A 13,047-nucleotide genomic window follows, 5' to 3' on the forward strand; every position below is an offset into this window, starting at 1 on the left:
CCATCTAGTCCAATTTCCCTGCAGTCAGCAGGGACATCTTCAACTAGACCAGGTTGCTCAGAGCCCCAGACAACTGACTTGGAACATTTCCAGGGATGGGACATAATGCCACCTCTCTGGGCAACCTGAGCCAGTGTCTCAACAATTTCTTCTATCTCCCTCTTTCAGTTTAAAACTATCACCCCTTGTCCTGTCATAACAGGCCCTGCTAAAAAGACTGCCCTCATCCTTCTTACAGGCCCTGAGACTTTCATCTCTGAGGTTAAGTAGGTGGATGAAAGCCATTATTTCTCAGGTCTAGGAAGAACTGACATAATTTCAGGAAATACACAGCATGTAACATTGCCTACAGTGGAACTGTGCTCATTTCATTAACCAAGGACACACTTGGTGTTTCTTCAAACAGTTCTAAGCACTTCTATTTTAGTGTGGTTTTGTCATCGTGTGAACAAACACCAGAAGAGAAGAAGAACTGGTGGTTTCAGAAGGCTTTGGATCATACTCCAAGAGCTCTCATTTGAACTCATTTGAACAAATGTTCCTTGTCAAGAATGGAAGTAGGTTTTGGACTGGAATGGTACATTTCCACAGGATTTCCTCTTCCTTGGGATTCTGTGTAAGTATTTCCAGTTGATATAGTACTTTTAAGAAGAAAACTGGGGTCCAAGTATTGGAATAGGAAAGGTGTGATTATGAGGAGCCCTGATGGTTCTTTTTTTCCCCACCTGTTTTCCACTTCTATTCCTTCCTTGGCAGACCTACAAAGTAAGTCTTCTGAGCAGCAGTGCTGGTTGTTGCTTCAGGTCAGAGTGCGTCTGACAGAACCAACATTGCCTGTACAGCGTCCAGATGGTATAAAATGCAGCAGGAGAGAGACAAGTTAGGGAACAAACATTCTGAAAATCCAGAGTTACTTTCTTCCCCAAGGACCTTTTCATGTATTTGCACATCACATGAACACTGACCTGATGTGTTGAAACTGAGCTTTTGGCATCAGTGTCAGCAGAGAATGTAAAATAACTCTGCTGAGGCCAGCAGGGTTGGGTGCCTCTGTTACTTCAAAGTCCTTGTATGTGCTAAATGCTGCTCTTCAGTATCAGCAATGATGCATGGAAGAACTGAGGGAAGCTGCAGGATTTTAGGTTTCCCCTCTTTGTAATTAATATTGACCTTGCTGCCTGTCAAGGTAGGAATTCAGGGTGTCCACAAACAATTTGTATTAGGGCAAAGAGGTATTTTTAGCATAAGGAAACTGGTTGCAAAAGATCTGCCTGGAGTTCTTGAAAGCTTGTACCTTGACTAGACCTAGTCAAGTGCAGATGAAACTTTGTCAGGGAAATTTCAATGCTGGTAGGCTGTCACAGCAGACAACTTCAGTATTCATTGCATGGTGGGTATCACAGAATCACAGAATGTCAGGGGCTGGAAGGGACCTTGAAGATCATCTAGTCCAACCCCTCTGCCAGAGCACACACACACACCCCATGACCGCATCCAGACAGGTCTTGAATATCTCCAGAAAGGGAGACTCCACAGCCCCCTGGGCAGCCTATTCATTTACACCTAGCTGAAGATTTGGAGATAGATATCAGTTTATAATAGCCAGATATAAAGCACTCTTGCTTGTGTATAGCCCATTTATTCCAAAATTGGGCTTGCCAACATCCAGCTTAATTTGGAAGTACGAGTAGTTAAAGACTAGGCATTCTGAGTCCAGTTCTGGGCACCCCAGTTCAACACAGAGAGAGAACTACTGGAGAGAGTCCAGCAGAAGGTTGCAAAGAGGGGACTGGAGCATCTCTTTTACAAGGAGAGGCTGAGACACCTGGGACTGTTTATCCTGGAGAAGACTGAGTGGGGATATTACCAATGCTTATCAATATCTAAAAGACAGGGGTCAAGAGGATGGCGCAAGACTTTTCAGTGGTGTCCAGCAACAGGACAAGGGGCAATGAGCACAAACTAGAACATGGGAAATTCCACAGAAACATATAGAAAAACTTCTTTCCTATGAGGCAGACAGAGCACTGGATCAGGCTGCCCAGAAAGGTTGTAGAGCCTCCTTCAAAACCTGCCTGGATGTGGTCATGGGCAACCTGCTCTAGGTGAACCTGTCTTAGCAGGGGGGTTGGACTAGATGATCTCCAGAAGTCCCTCCCAGCCCCAACCATTGTGTGATTCTGTAAGCTAAGATGCTAAAGTTCAACCTACAGTAGCTTGCAACTCCTTCCAAAATGAAATTGAAAATATTCTGTTGGCTCTTTCTGGGGTGTTGAAGAAATTATTACACACTGACAATGCAATCTCAGCCTCTTTGCTCTCTTTACCTAAACACTGGGTGTTGAAAGATGATGCAGCACAATCCTAAGGCGTCAAAAAGATAACTGTTAAAACATCGAAATCTCCATAAAAAGGGCTTTGTATTGCATGCAGTAGGCACATAAGGAAGTGCTCAGCAGGATCTGAAAGAGCTCTGTTACCACTTTTAGGGAGGTAAGTCAGTGACACCTGCATGGTAGAAACACACCCTCATTCAGGCAAAGTTCTGCTCTGTTTATCAATAATGTAAGGACTAAACAAACAAACAATGTGGTGTTGCTCTTTCCCAAAAAACTCAACAGTTTTACAATGGTTTTGAGTAACTGAAACTTACAGAGTCTTTTCTGCTGAGCTGCCCAAGAAATTAGTGTGAGACCATACATACACAGCTAAGTAAACTGCAGATGCACAAACCACTCCACCCTGGCTCCCTGGGTAGGTGCTTTTAATCACTAAATATATGATTTTTTTTGCACTCCATTGACAAGGAGACAAGAGTTTTATATCGATAGCACCTGCTACAGTCTTCTGACAGCAGGTTTTCTCCCTTAGCTAGGACAGCACAGCCAAGTGTGGTTCAGTTCTTCAGGCACTATCAACAGCAGCTCAGCTCATTAACAGAAATCAGCCTTCACTTCAACGAATGCAGTAGGCTGGATGTTGGAAGTATGGCCACGTGCTCCTTTTCGTCACTGCTGGAATAGGGGCCATAAACTCCAGCAAAAGGACAAGGCAGACACTGGGAACAGTAACCTCTTAAACTACCCGAGTGCTGGCAGAGGACATCTGAGCATGCCCTGAAGGCTCACCACTCTCTCTATGAAGAATGAGGGTAGACAGGTGCTGTACCATCAGTCTTCATCCTTACCACGTGCTGATTTCCCTGTATAAAGAGGCCTTTGGCTCCCCTTCAGAGTCTGCTTGCTCCAAAGATATTTGTTAGTAAACTTTAAAAGTGTGAGGAGTAAAAGCTGGCATGAAGAGATGTCTCTGATATTTACAGAGACTGCTTCTAGACCCTGACCATATTAAAAAGCTAAACAGAAAAATCTTGCTGACATCTGGGAACCAAATTTTTTTGGGTCAAGTTGATTTGTGTTCACTGCAACCTACTTATATTTAATTAGTCCATACTTCAGGGCTGCTGTCAATCAATTTCCTCTGAAGATTGGCCACAGGTGGAGCTGCAGTGCTGGGGGCGGTGGTGGACATTCCTAGCACTATTGAGGAGGAACAAATATTTCTTTAGCTTGTCTTTTTCACCTTCTCATGGTTAAACCTGTCACCAGACTCAGTAGTATCAAACTGGTAGTTTGGTAACAATACATTTTGGGATGGAATTTTAATTCAGGAGCTCCTTTGGAGCTTGGAACATGGCCCATGGTCCCCTGATTTCCTGGGAAGGTCTGGAAACATCAGCTAAGAAATTCCTGCTTCATTCAAAATATTGGCAATGCCCTTTATTTCACCTCTCCCTTAACCTCTGACAGCATTTTGATATTTAATCACAGAAGCTTAGAATGATTTGCATTGGAAGAGACATCACATTGCTGGAGTGGATCCAGAGGAGAGCCATGAAGATGATCAGAAGGCTGGAGCACCTCCCATATTGGGACAGGCTGTGAGAGTTGGGGCTGTTCAGCCTGCAGAAAAGAAGGCTCTGGGGAGACCTTATAGCAGCCTTCCAATACTTGAAGGGGGCCGACAAGAAAGCCAGAAGGGACTTTTTACAAGCACTTGTAGTGATAGGATGAGAGAGAATGGATTAAAGCTGGAGGAAGATTTAGACTATATATTAGAAATTCTTTACAGTAAGGGTAGTGAGACACTGGAACAGGTTGCCCAGGGAGGTTGTGGATGCTCTCTTCCTGGAAGTGTTCAAGGCCAGGTTGGATGAGGCCTTGAGCAACCTGGTCTAGTGGAAGGTGTCCCTGTCTATAGCAGAGGCGTTAAAACTAGATGATCCCTTCCAACCCAAACCATTCTATGAATCTAGTTCCAACCCCATGCCGCAGACAGGGACACCTCCTATTAGACCAGGTTGCTGAAGGCCCATCCATCCTGACTTTGAATACTTGCAGGGTTAGAGCCTGGAATTTTTAGACAATGTTAAGGTCTTTCATCCAAAGGTCTTACAGAGTGGTTGATAAGTTTTGGTTAGTCTATCTTACAGGACACTGAATTTCATGACACATAGCTGGTGCCTTTCCATTCCTACTTTCCTAAATGAACAGGAGCTCAAAGAGGAAGCTGTAAGGCACTTCAGCTTTCCCAGCTTAAGTTCTAGGTTTAGAGTATGTAAGCCAAACAGTGCATGTAATTTTATTTACTGTGGCAAATGGATGGCTGACTTTCTTCCTCACCAGGCCTCCTCTACTAAAACATCTCCAAGAAGCAGCCTGCATTATAAATAGTAGAGAAAAATGATAATCACGACGTTCTCTACCGCTTCCAAACGGTGCTGTGCAAGGCACATACATAACTTCTTGGCAGGGATCCATTTGTCAAAATAAAAGAAGCTGACTGCATACAGGAGAGAGACGATAGATCTTGACAAACTTGTAGATGCTAGCAAAAATGTAAACAAAAAGTTGCGGTGACTGATGCATGAATGTAACGCTGCCAGAGCACCAGCTTCAAAAAGCTAACAACTGTTGATGCTTTTGTGACTAGTCAAAAGAGCAAGTGTCACAATTTCTGCTATGTTTGACATTTTCTATAGTCCCTACTCAATTTTAATCTCTCTGTAATACTCAATACTCAGCTTTCTACCAGAAAGACAGAATAAGTAAGATTCCCACAAATGGGATAATACATTTGAAGACAGCTGACCTCAGAAAAGAAATAGCAGAGATGAAAATTTCCTGACATTTTTATGAACTCATCATTTTTGCCATTTAATATATAAAAAGAAAAACCTATTTCCACTGATTGATTACTTTAATGAATAAATGTACTCAATGATTTGGTGGGTTGAGTGGATTAAATTTCCCTTGCTGGCAGGAACTAGCCTTAAATGAAAGTGTTTTGAAGGTTTATTCATTTTTCCTGCACCAAAGAAAAAAAAAAAAAAGGTAGAAAATCAGTCTGAATTTCAAACCACTCTGATCTCTGTGTATATTTTATAAACTATTGTCTGAACCTCTGTGAGCTCCTGTGAAGCAAAACCCAATTACAGTCCCCCAAATCATGGGCTCAAATCATTCTAAACCAGATTTTTCCCCATGTCACTGATATGTTGAACAACACTCAGCAGCTTATAGTCATAACCTTCTTGTTTTGCGTGGTATTTCCTTGCTGGAATCGACTCAAATACTCATCATCACATAAACCTGGCTGCTCCCCTCCACAAAATGCTTTCCAAAACACTGCAGCAAATAAAGAGCTGACTAAAAGGTTGCATGTAATGGGTTGGGGCAGATCCCCTCCCCACCACAGGCAGAAATAACGACTCAGGCAAACGGATTGCAAAAGTGATGAAAGTTTAAATAGAAAGCGGTGAGTGTTACAGAAAACTCAAAGCGCAGTGACAAAGAAAGATCCCATCCCCACCTGAGGGTGCATGCAAAACCCCCAGGGCTCCTTCTTCCCCCTCCCTCTGCTGGGCTAGTCTCAGCTGGCCAGGCCTGAGACTGCCCATCCCCCTGTGGCCTTGGGCCCAGTCAGGCCCACGGCCGGGAGATCTCTCCCCCAGTTACCAAGTCTCGGAGAGGGAAGGAAAGAGGAAGTGCCAGACTCCGCACTGGATCTTATAGTGGTGCAAAGAATTATGGTAGGAAATACACAATTTCCTGTGTCCATCCCTCTGGGCTGGACTTCTGGACACAGGAAGTGAATGCACCAGGGGGGCACCCAGCTCAAACTACAACATGCCACCCCTGTATTTCATACCATAATCCTTGCACCCAAACACATCATCAGATCAGAAAACTTCTGATGACACGTCCGGCAGAGTCCATCTCTTCATCTGGGCGTCCACTCAAACAGTCTCTCATTCAGGCTCAAGCATCAGTCCATTCCAGTTGTTCTTCCTCATGTGATGGAACCTCCCAGCGACGCAGTCCTTCTCCTGCAGTGTGAATTCCTTGTGGACTCCTTGGGACATCCTGGTCACCTGGAAATACCTCACAACTTCTCAGCCAAGCCTTTACTCTCATATTCAGCGGCAGATTCTCCACCCCTGGGGCAGGCCAGTCGGAACAATCCGGCTCCACGACTGCCTTTTTCAATCCATCCAGGGTGCCGCAGCCAACCGCTTTCACACGGACCAAAGCTACACGGATGCATGTCAGCGGCACTCCGCACCCCCCGGCTGGGCGCTCGCGTACCGAGGCAGGACAGCATCCGGCTGCACAACCTCCACCCCCCGAAGAGGGAGGAGCTGTGCCACAGCCCGCTGAAGAAGCAAGGAGGCGGAGCCAGGTGCTCGGCGCCATTTTCGGAACACGTCCGAAAACGCCAGGGAAAGATTTACAGCTGCCGCCGCCGCCTGAATGCAGCCCGGCTCGGGCGGTGCCGCCGCCGCCGCTTGAACGCGGCCCCACGTTGGGCGCCAATAAAAAAAGTGTGGTGGTTTGAAAGGAAAGGCTCTGCTTTCCCTCCCCCACTGAGAAAGAGACCACGGCTAAACCCAGTCGGAGAAATGAGATTATATTTTACAAGGAAACAGATTCTATGTAACACAACAAATACAAGTATTTTACAATATATACAGGAATATACAGCAAATGAACTCAACCAGAAATCAGACCCCCCACAGAGGGGGCTTCCCCCTGTGCCCCCTTCAACCCCCTACCTCCCTTCTCCCCCAAAAGAGGTAGAAGAGACGAGGACAGTTAACAGGGCAGGAAAAGAATAAAGGCCTTGCACAGGGAGTTAGTATCTTATCTTAGTTGGCCAGAATCCCAGAAGCAGATCCAGCCGAAAGGGACAGCGAAGGAAGGAAGACTGAGAGAAAGTTCCCAACTCCCCTGGGTCCAATCTCTCCTCCCACAATCCTACCAATGAAATTCGTTTAGAATACCAAAATATTTTACAAACATTTAGCCAGTGTGCCCCTTTCTTAAAGGCACAGCGTCAAACGGCCACATTGCATCACTGGGTATAGTTTTGCCAAGTTTTGGATGGAGGTAGGAAGCAAGACTGAAGATCATAGAATCATAGAATCAATAAGGTTGGAAAAGACCTCAAAGATCATCAAGTCCAAGCTGACCACTGCAGGGAAAAACAGGAAAAACAAAAAGAGGAGAGTTCATTACAAACATCTAAATTAAACCAAAACACCAAAGGAAAAGGAGAGACTGTGATTTCACAGAGGTATTGAAGGACAAGATAATCTATCTGCAACTGTTTTGGGAGATCCCTTATCCGACTCATGGGTTATGGTGCAACATTGAATCATAGAATTGTTTTGGTCGGAAAAGACCTTTTAAGATCATAGAGTCCAACCTTCTACCTAATACCACCATGGCCACTAAACCATGTTCCAAACTGCCACATCCACATGTTTCCTGAACACCTCCAGGAATGGTGACTTCACACCTCCCTGGGCAACTTGTTTCAATATCTGACCAATTCCAGTGAAATCCAGAGGACACAGGCTTGGCTTGCAAAGCAGCTCCCAAAGCAACCTCCTTTGGTAACATGCCTCAGCCACACCATCACCCTGCCTCTGCATTGAGGTTGTTGGCACCATGCACGGAGTTCCAGGGCTGACCCTACTCAAGTCTGAATCCACACAGTTCCAGCACCACTGCCACCACCTTCTCTGCTTCTCACCAGGAATCTAACTTCAAACAACCCCATCAAATATCCCAGGAGGCTAATGAACTGCAGGAGAGAGACAGAAAGGTGACAGTGAACAAACAGACACTGAGCTTTAACATCAGCTGGAGGAGCCATTGCATGGCACTAGGTAAGGGGATAAAGAGGGAAGCAGAAGGTAATGGCCAATGGAAGTCACACTGGACAAAATGCTGAAAGGCAGGTACTGAAGCTGTGATACAGCACATGTGCTTGGCATCCCCCTGCAGAGGCAGGTCAGTGCTGCTGTTGTGAGTTTTCCATGATGTCTCATCAACTCTGGTCAGGGCCCTGTGCAAACTACATGGCCACTGTCTTTTTGAGGCCAGTGACCACACAGGAGTCCACCTGGCAGGCTTCGTGGATGGCAGGAGGTGGGACACATAACCTGAAGTCCTTAAACTCACAAGTTCTGTGTGTAAGTCTACCTGCAATCCTCATTTGATATCTCCACACTAATACAGATTTTCCTTTGGGTCATGTAAGGCGTGTCAAACACCTAAAGCTAAACATAACTCTTCTCAGAAAGGCAGCCTCCCAAAGACCGTTTGTGTTTGCCAGGGTCTGTGAGATCTCTTTGAAACATATTTTGTCTTTAAGAAAGTTGCTTTAAGAGTCAAAAATGCATTTAACAGTTAGACAATGTACTGCTTCAAGTACAATTTTGTATTTGAGATATCTTTGCTTACTTGGTAGATTTATTCTCTGGCAATTAAAAGCCTGAAGAGTCTGAGTAAAGAGAAGCAAAGAATATGTGGAATATGTGTATTTTCATGAGCAACACTGGCTTCAAGGGGCTGTGCTGCAGATAAACCTTGTGCTTGTATGTGCACAGAAGAGAACTCAAGCTACAGCTAAGCTGTTTGCTCCGTGTTTTCATTTGTCTGGCTGTGTCCTGATGTTTGGTCCTGTTGTCTTCACGAAACTTGTCTCAAGCGACTTCTGTAGAACAAAAGGGTTGGGAGCTTTCCTTTGAGGCTGGCTGCCACTCAGTGAAGGACACTTTCACTGCTCCTGTTGGTATAAATACACCTGCCTATTCGCTGTGTCAAGCCTGTATTACTTCCTTCTCATTTTGCTGTTCTGCAACATTTCCTGGTTTTATTGAGCGATTCCTCATTGACTCAAAGGGATCAAAAGAAAAATGTGCTTGTGTGTAGTATTTGATCATTCCTGTCCTATTAGAGGAAATGTACAGATATCTTAGGAGTGTCAGATGGTTAGATTAGCAACAACCAAAGCCTGATTCTTCTTTGTTACTGCTTTAATAACTGCATTCTCTAAATACTACCAGATGCAACAGTGAAAGCCATAAAGGCTTTTCTTCAAGGAGAGAAGCATAAAGACAGAGGCAGAATCTTCTCACAGTGCGTCTGATACACAGCAATCTAGGCAGCATTCATCCTGGAGAGCTGTTAGAGTTGCTATTTCATGAATCATGTCTCCAAAACAAGATGTTTTCTCTGAACACCTTCACATAAATGTGTAGTCAGTGTGGAAGGAATAAAAGGAGGGGCAAAGGAGCTGCTGAAATTGGCAGGCAGATGTTCCAAAATGCGCACAGTGCAGCATCCAGGTGTGGTTCTAACTCACCTCCATACAAATCTGTCTGGAACTCAACCAACCACTGTATTTAGAGATACTTCCTATTTTCTAATTAACTCTGTTTATTCAAACTGCTCTTCTCAAGAGTTTCAACTCTTTTACTTGCTGATTCAGAGGACAAAGCAACTGAAGCTTCACCATCATTTACTTCTCCATAACTCTCAACTGATACAAAGCTACCAGCTCTGTAGTTTACTCAAGAGTAAACCACTAGTTTACTGAATAGAAAAATCTGAAGAAAAAAAAAAACACAGCAGGTTTTCTACCATTTGTTATCTAGACATGTGCTGAGGGGATTCAGATGAGTTATCAACAAAAACTTCTTTCTAAGGAAGTGCTCTATACTTAAAATAGCTAAAGCAAACTCCCCCAAAGCCTCAGAATAGACTTGTTTTACTTGTGCTAATAACTGCATTAGCAGAATCTGACTGTAGAGTAGTTGTGTCCTTGAAATCTAGAGAGTCATTAATAACTAAAATCCAAAGAGGTGCATCAGATCAGGAATTCACATACTGTAGCAGGACTCTTAAGTGCATCTGATCACAACTCATCACTGAGGAACCTTTGAAGGAAGAAAAACCATGAATCAATGAGCACTCAGAGCATTCCTATGAATATTACTAATGGGGAAAAAATACTGGAAAGACTATTTTTGAAGTGAGGTTTACTCTCAGAGCTTTGTGAGACACACCTATGACATTAGCATAATCAGATAGAGATGTGACATCTCCTTTCAAATCCATCCTTTCCTCAAGGGCATCAGGAGAGGTGAAGGCTGACAGCATTTCTGCTAGGCTGACAGAGCTATGGGTCAAGCAAGCACCACACCAGTTTACGTGAGGGCTGACTTTGACTTTGTCTCACAATTCCTCCCAAAGGATCCTACAGTAAGCACTGATATATTCAAGGCTGTACACACTGGCATTGCAATGAGATCTCCACTTCAAGGGCAATGTTGAGGGCATCTTTCATCCTGGGGCAAATATGGAGCACTGGAAAGATGTTCTGCTACAAAAATTTTGCGACAAGCTGCCATCATGTCCTGCAGGGCAAATACAGGAGTCTGCTGTTGAAGACAAGCCATCAGAGCCTGCCTCAGGTGCTGACAGCATTCCTTTAACACATCCACTTCTCTAACACAAGTCTTATTCTCAACAACAGATGTTACTGATCGAGCTGTTACTGATCAGGCATCTTCTCCTTGTCGGCTAAAAGGCAAAAAAGCAAATCTGTCAGAAACAACACAGCCTAGCATCTTGTGGGCAGGGGGTTAGAACAGCTTTTAGCCTGCTGACTGCATATTCTATCCAGTACAGCAAGCCAAATGTGTTTATGTATAGGCCTCAGGAAGACCAATTGATCTTTGGGAGGCAGGAACGAAGGCTGTGTGACGGAAGGGCAATGCTGGTTTCCAGCCACCTGACCCGCCTGCCATCTAGTGTACATTCAGGACATATTTCCAGCTCAGTTCAGCCATAACTGGAGAACAAAGAACAGATTTAGTCTGGACTAATGTGGCATGTTACTGAGAGTGTACTCTGAAATACTTTGGCCTTTTCATCCCAGCACTTTTTGTTATGTAAAGAGTATACTCCCAAAAAATACCCAGCTTGCCAGCAGTGATGCAGTTACAACTATCATGTTTGTTTTCTAATCATAACAGACAAAACCCAGCACTTATTTAGCTGTTGTGGTGGTTTAAGCTTTAACTGGAGTTTAATCTACCAAAAAATAATCTGGAGTTGGTTTGGAAGTAGAAGTGTATTTTTTAAACAATAGGTATCTATAGCAATAACAGGGAGGGTTTACAAGGGTAAGGAATAAGGATGAATAGGAAAATACACAAAACCAAATTTGGATGGCCTTGTATCTCTCTCGATGTATGTGGATTTCAGTCCTTTAGAGAAGCATGGATGTGGCTGGGAGAAGATCAGACTCGACCACGTGGCAGAACCAGGAGGCCAGCAGCAAGCTGTGGGTCCTTTCGAATAGGCGAGGCAGGAGCAAAGAAAAAGGTGGCTGCAACACCCCCCACACACACACACCCCTTTATAGTCTTCCTGGACAGGAAGGGGGAGAAGAACAGACCAACTCAGACCCAGGGGACCCCCTCCTTCTGGGAGGGGGAAGCCAAGTCCACCTGGGTCAGGTTTCTTTTGTCCCCTGGGGGAAGCAGGGCTCTCGCAAGCCTCACACCCCACACCCCACATCCCCACCCCCCCAGGATGAGTATAACTCAGCACAGCTGTGCAGGTTACATTTTCAACCAAACATACCACATTTACACACAATAAACTAGGTGAAGCATTCTAGTTCTTTGCTTCATTTCTTTAGCTGTCTCTCAGGACAAGAAGTCCTTGTAAGGGTGCACAATGACTGGGCAAATCAGAGCTCCTCTGCCACAGTGAGCCTGAGTGTTCAGACTAATACATCAGACATAAATTTGTGCCCTTCAGTGCCAAACAATCAGCTGTTTTCCACAGTTCCTCATTTCTATACACCCATAGATTGCAATTGTTTTTCTTTACTGACATCTTCTAATTTGGAAGGTGAGTGAGTAATAAAAGATAGTAAAACTGACTTCAGAAACAAGGATGGAGCTTAGAGTAGAATATGTCTTTCCAGTTCTCTCAGTAAATTTTCCATGCAGGAACATGTTTTCTTATCTCAGGGAAAATAAATTTGTGACAATCTGTGCCTAGGATTTGATACTTTTCTTACTCAATAATGTTACCTGGGCTATATGAGGGGAAAAAAAACAAAACCAAAACCAAACCACCACCACCACCACTTCAAAGGAACAGCAATGAGAGCTTTTTAATTTTATACGTGTGTGAATATATATATATATATAAAATATATATATATATGTGAATATTACACACTCCTGGTTACTGGTCTACAGTTCCATGGGAAACTGTCAAAATTATTTTGGAATTATCCAACACAAACTCACCCCCCTGTTCAACAGTTGTTTAATCACCAAATCAAGTTATGATGCTTTTGAGATCCAAATGCAGACAGGCCTGTAACAGTTCAGGGAACTCTGAGCTATGAATGCTGGACTACGAGGTGAGTCAGTTCTAGGAACACAGTAAAATTAGGCAGAGCCGTGCTAATTGCCTCCTACCTGAGCTAATTAGCTTTTCAGCAGCTGTGCAGTAATGCAGCTGTCCTGCCTTTGAACCTGGCACTGCCTTGCGGCTAAGATGACAACCTTAAATCACTGGGCAGCGCTGTGACTTGAAGTCGTCTTCCAGCAGAAGACAGAAAGAAAGAAGTCCATTTTCTAACCATCAGTGGTGGGTTCTGTGGATGCAT

This window comes from Dryobates pubescens, chromosome 9, assembly GCF_014839835.1.
Source record: "Dryobates pubescens isolate bDryPub1 chromosome 9, bDryPub1.pri, whole genome shotgun sequence".
NCBI classification, from domain to species: domain Eukaryota; kingdom Metazoa; phylum Chordata; class Aves; order Piciformes; family Picidae; genus Dryobates; species Dryobates pubescens.